The sequence below is a fragment of the Cupressus sempervirens genome, chromosome 3, assembly GCF_028749045.1.
Source record: "Cupressus sempervirens isolate cs-2001-9-10 chromosome 3, ASM2874904v1, whole genome shotgun sequence".
NCBI lineage: Eukaryota > Viridiplantae > Streptophyta > Pinopsida > Cupressales > Cupressaceae > Cupressus > Cupressus sempervirens.
Window position 1 is genome coordinate 378487627 of NC_143120.1, and position 6107 is coordinate 378493733.

Consider the following 6107-nt stretch of genomic DNA (forward strand, 5'->3'; position numbering starts at 1 on the left):
AGAAAGACAGCTTTGGAAAGAACAAAACTTATTCAATGATAGCGAAAGAAATGGAATGATGCACATATCCATAATAAAAAATTCAAAGTAGGAGATTGGACTCTCTTATATGATTCTCACTTCAAAGAAAATCTAGGGAAGTTGCAGACTTGATGGTTAGGGCCTTATGAAATTCAATATGTATTCAACAATGGAGCAGTGCAACTAACAACAATTGATCTTATCCAGTTCAAGTTACTTGTAAATGGCCACAGGTTGTGCCTCTGTCATAAACCACAGACCAAAGATGAGTTCTTGCAACAATTCTAACCAACCAATTTACTAGCTCCTATGAACATAGTTCCTGCAGCAAAGGCTAAAAACCTTCTTCCTACAGCCATGCCCTGATAAATGCTCATGAAACCCTCATAATAAAAACTCATTTAATATGAGGCCCATTCTTTCATTTATTTTTCTCTTTCTTCATATCAATTCATCTCATTTCTCTATCTACCATCCACTCACACTCCACGTCACCTACAAATTCTAGTTTGCTTGTTTTCAATAAACTATACCATCAGCACCTTTCTTGTGGTCATCAGACTTCACCACCTCACCAATCTACATGTGAACATACACTCTCAAATTTTTAGGTATAACAATCTCTTTACTCTTTATTCATTTTTAGTGTATAGGTTTCAATATTTATATCTAATACTACATTATATGCATTATATAAGTCTTAAGCCAGTTTCTCATTCCTATACCAAATTTTTTGAAGTGTGGACACTTATCAAATTTTAATGGGAGGGCAAGAAAGTGTATTAATTTCCAAATATCATCTCCACATTATCCTAAGTCATGTCCATGTTATAGGTTGTACTTTGGTAGTAGTCTGATATTTTTCATTAATTTTTAAAATCTTTCTGTATCTATCGTACCTTTTCATTGCGATTTTGGGAAAAGATCACTTGTGTGTGACATGATTGAAAGGACTAAGAGCTAATACGAGAACACCCTTAAATAAAACCTTGATGTCCTTCATAATTAATGCATCATTATTTTACATTTTGAATGTAACGAAATCTTGTTAAGGGAAGTGGTAATGGCATTGCTTAGAAAGATTAATTCAAAATTTAGAGAAGAAGGAATTTGCAGAGGTGAAAAGTGGAAAAAAACTTCTTAGAGTGGTGAGAGTAGAGGAAATCAAAGCGAGACATTTTGAGATGGGGGAACAGTTAAAGAGGTATGAGCCAGTCATTCATAATATTTACATTGAAGCAATCTGGCAATTTCATGCTTGTGGATGGCTTGGCTATTTCTTACAAGTAACTGAGTACAATGAAGAAGTGGCAATGGAATTTATGACTACATTTGATGAAGGAGAAGCCATGGTATGGGGACTAAGAGTGGTTGCTACTGAGGAGAGGATAGTGGAAGTCATAGGACTACTAGCAATTGGGGAGCATTATCCAAATAAGCATGATGCCAAGTCCTCACAAGCACAGTTAACTCAGCTAGGTGACCCTCAACTAGACATTACAAAACAAGGGTGCAAAAGACTTTCTCTTCTAGCTCCATATCCAGAATTGGCAACCCACATTATCATGTATTTAACCTGTGAAGGCAGGTTCTCAAACTTGCATGCCCATCATTTTAAATTGCTCAGTTGTATAAGACATAACATGCAAGTTAATGTCCCTAATTTCCTTTATAACATGTTGTGCATTAGTGTTGAAGAAACTCAAAAAGAAAAGGCAAATTCTATTTCCCATCATGTCCTTATTAAAATTCTAGTTGAAAGATCTCTTACAGATTCTTCCCCTACATCATGGTCAAAATTTGTTGAATTCAAGACCTTACAGCAGCTAACCCTGTTCCTCAAAATTTAGGAAATGAGAAAGAAATCATAGAGCCGAGTCAAAATCTAGCTGAAATGGAAACAGAACCCTCTCCTGATAAGCCTATTGAACCTATTTTAGAGGATGTTATAGCAAGTTCTTCTATAGATAAGGGCAAGCGTAAGGTTAGTAAAGAAAGCCCTAACCTTGGAAAGGAAGCCCAAAACCCTTCTGTTAAAGTAACAAAAAAGAAAAAAGTTTGTTCCTGTAGCAACCATTCCTGCAGCATCTACTCCAATCGCACCTAAACCAAAGCAAACCCATAAAATGGTTGAAGCTAAAGAGATTCTTGTGCGTAGAAGTCCTTGCATGCAAGGCTGAGCATCCCTAATTTTTATTAAAAATCCAAATGCCCCAATTTCAAAGTCTCACATAGAATCAGTAGTTGAAAATATCCCAAATGATTCTCCTATGCAATTAGAACCCCAAAATGTGGAAACACATGAAAATGAGCCTGTTAATGAGATACGCAAGAGAATCAGGAAATGTGTAAATCAAACCCTACTGTTGTTCCAGAAAAAATCCCCTAGCAATGATCAACCTACCATGCTACCATTCCTTAAATATTCCAATGTTTCTCTTATACCTTATAAATCTTCTTGGTACACTCAATATTTCCAACAAGTTACCAAAGAACAAAAGATGAAATCTAAGGCTCAAGAATTTCCATCATCTACAATTTAGTCATTATTGTTTTCTCTATACAATCATTTTATTTTTGAAAAGGTCTTGTGGAGGCAATAAAGAAACCAAATGTAGAAGGCAATATTTGATAGAGATGAGGAAATTGAATCATTGAAGAAACAACTTGAAAAATAGAAATGACAGATGAATAAAGCCTTAAAGCTAGCTAATCAGGTAATGGCCTATAGACCACCCCCAAGGGTGTATGCTATTTGTTTGAAGGAACAATTTCTATTATTTTAGTTGATGATGCCAATGAGAGATATTGACTGTGAATTTCAAAGTGCTGAAGATTTTTATAAAATGTATCAGACTTTGCCTTCATGGTAAAAGAATTTGTTAAGTGAGCTCTATTTGCATAATTTTATATTCCACATGAGACAGAGTGGAATCCTCTGCTTTATATAGGGGATGTTCACCTAAGAGCTCTAATGTCATGGATGCACAATGAAACAAATTATGATAGGCAATTGGATACTTATAGAGATCTTGAAAAGTCAGAACCATTACCACTTCGGGATGAATCCCATATGACTTATGACCTTTTTGAGAGATTAGTTCAAATTAACTTGTGGGAGACCAAAACTAGAAATCAAAGAGCAAGTGTTTGAAGAAAGGGAAAAAGTTTACAGAGAATACCAAACACTTCCAAATTTCACACAACAGAGAGCAATTGCAGGGCTTAGAAATTGATGGAGTCGACTGCCAAAACCTTTCAACAAGGTTGAACCTCACAACCCTATCAATTTTGAGGTAGCAATTAATAAAGTGCCTAAATATATGCAATTGGGAAGGCAAATCAGAAAAAAGCTATGGATACCACTAACGTTTCAGCCTCCTAACCTTCTCTAGCCTTTGTATAAACATAATGCTACCAGGTTAGACCCATTGGTTGAAGAACACTTGGGTGAGCATTGGAGATGAACCAGAGGATATTTCTACACCTTCAGAAGTGGGAAATAGGGAAAGACTACAGTGGGAGATTTCAGAGCCAGTTAAAGAAGCACAATGCTTAAGGACAAGCATTTTCATAGTGGGGGGCAGATCATGAGGCATATTAATATCTCAAATTTGATATAGTTTTTATTAGCTTGAACTTACTCTTTTAGCCTTGTGAAAAACTTTCCCAACATATTTTTTTGAAATATCTTGTGAACTTATGCTAGGTATGGCTATAACCTATTAAACTTATAGATAGTGGATATGATATACCTTGCTTAATATTATACATAACGTGCAGTATTTCATATAAATATTTTAAGCTATATTCTAATATTTGAATAAAAGTAGAAATGTTGTTGTGCATATGTTCCAAATGTTTCTAATTTTTAGGGAAGTGGCGTAAAGAGTGGTGATTACCGTATTAAAGAAGGAAGTAATGAAGACCATCCATGGAAAAAGAAGTGTGGGTCAATTTTGAATGATAAGTCACATCTGCAAGGAGAGTAATTGTTCAAAAAAATAGGAAGACCCGACTTTCTATATTTCCCAAGAGATACTATTATGTCGCTTGATCAATGTTTTGTGTTATGGTTGACATTTTGCCTTCTTTTTTGGCGATGTTTGTTCGCAACTTTTACGTTATGTTTGTAATAAGTATCCAATCCTCTATATATAAGGAAGAGGGGTCATCTTGAGAGGGGGAGATGAAAACTTAATAGAACATTACTAGTTTAAGATTTGAAAGTTGCTCTTTTCTGTTCTTCATGAATTATCCAGTCATGTAATCAAAGAAGAATTCTAATGAGAGAGTGATTTTGGAATACCTATTGTGTTCTTAGTTGAAACCAACCAAGGGGGTCCACTTGGGAGGTGGAATAGATTTAGGTAGAGTAAATTTATTTCTTGCAATCTCCTATTTTAAGATAGATTTAATATATTGGTCCTACAACATACTTACTGTGAAATTTATTGCAGCACTTGTGGAAAATGATCATAGTGGATGATTGAATTATTAACCAGTTTAGAATTCCTTTTCTAAAATTTTTATAGTTATTTGTTGTTAGTCTAAGCATGTTTACTATTTTGTATTAGTAGTATAGATTCCTTTCATGCATTTTACTTTCCTACAGCATAGGTGTTGAGACTCTTTAATGAACTTAGTGCACATATCATGCTAACCCATTTCAAGTCCTATGTCCCAAGGTTGACAATTCAAGTGTATTTTTCATAATGGAATAGATAGTACTCAAAAATGGACATAGTACCCTTGAAAGAGGAATAATGGTGTGATTATCTTGATCTATTATGGAACTATGCACTACCTTTTTTTCCTTGTTCACTTCTTCATAATTTCCTTACATGATGAGTAAAAGCCTTGTCTTATTTCTCAAGTAAGGTGCAAGGTTACTCAAAAAAACTTGCAAGTGATTTTCATCTTTAACTTTGCAAAGTTTTGTAAGGTGATTCCTTCTTATATTAATGGCTTCCTCTGCAACTCTTGATTTTCTATTTACAAGCCTTTTATTCAAGTTTGTTTGAATAAAACCTTGTATATCTGCAAATTTATTATCATTAAGAATCAAATGTCTTATTACATCATTTTCTAACTCAAATCTTTCAAAACTGCTATACAAATCATAAAAATTGTTAAGTTGTGCAAAATTTCCTTTGTTGATGATGACATCATTTAGGGTCTTGATTCTTGGCTTCCATTCCTTTCTACCTATAGATGTCTTGGTTTCTACCTTTTTCTCTTCAACTTCCTTCTCCTCTAATTCCTCGTCTGATATCTCTGATTCAGACTCAATTATCAGTGTTTTTCTTTTGGGAGAAAGAGTTTTTTTCTCTTTCCAGGTTCTATAGCCATTTGTTTAACTCTCTTTTGTTGTTTTTGAAACTCTATTTGCTCATTATTAACAATCTCTATTAGTCTTATGGACTTTCTCATGCTAGGAGGAGTGGTTTTTTGTAGCTTTACAATGCTCACATCCTCTTCATCATTCTTCTTTTGTGTTGTATGTACAATAGTAGGTTGTACCCATGAGACTTTAGCACATGACGCACTAGAAATTTTTGATCAGGGACCTGCCACTACCACTCCTACTACTCCAATTACTACCAATGGTGTTGCAACCAAAATGTCTAATTGACCACTTTCCTTTAGTTCTTTAGCAATTTCCATAGCTCCTCTGAGTTCCTCTTTTGTCATAGCTATTTCTTTTAGTATGGTTTCAATTTTCTTATCAACTCTCTTCTTGATATCTTTACTATATAGCTCAATTTGCACTTCTTTCAACTTTTCTTCATATGTCCCCCATCTAGGATACTCTTTATCTCTTTCAAATTCAAGGATTATCTTTGCATATCCTTCTATCATATCTTCTATTATCTCATAGCTCATAGGGTCAATGAATTTGACTCTAGGCTCTACTACCTCCATGCATGTTACATTTGTTTCTACCATAAAATAAATATCATCTTTGTACTTTTCTACTAAAGAGAGTGGAATTTTGCATCTATGTTTCATCTCAGACTAGAAAATTTTCAACATTCTTATAATATCCTTAGTTATTCTTTCTTCAGAATGTCTTCTGTAATGAT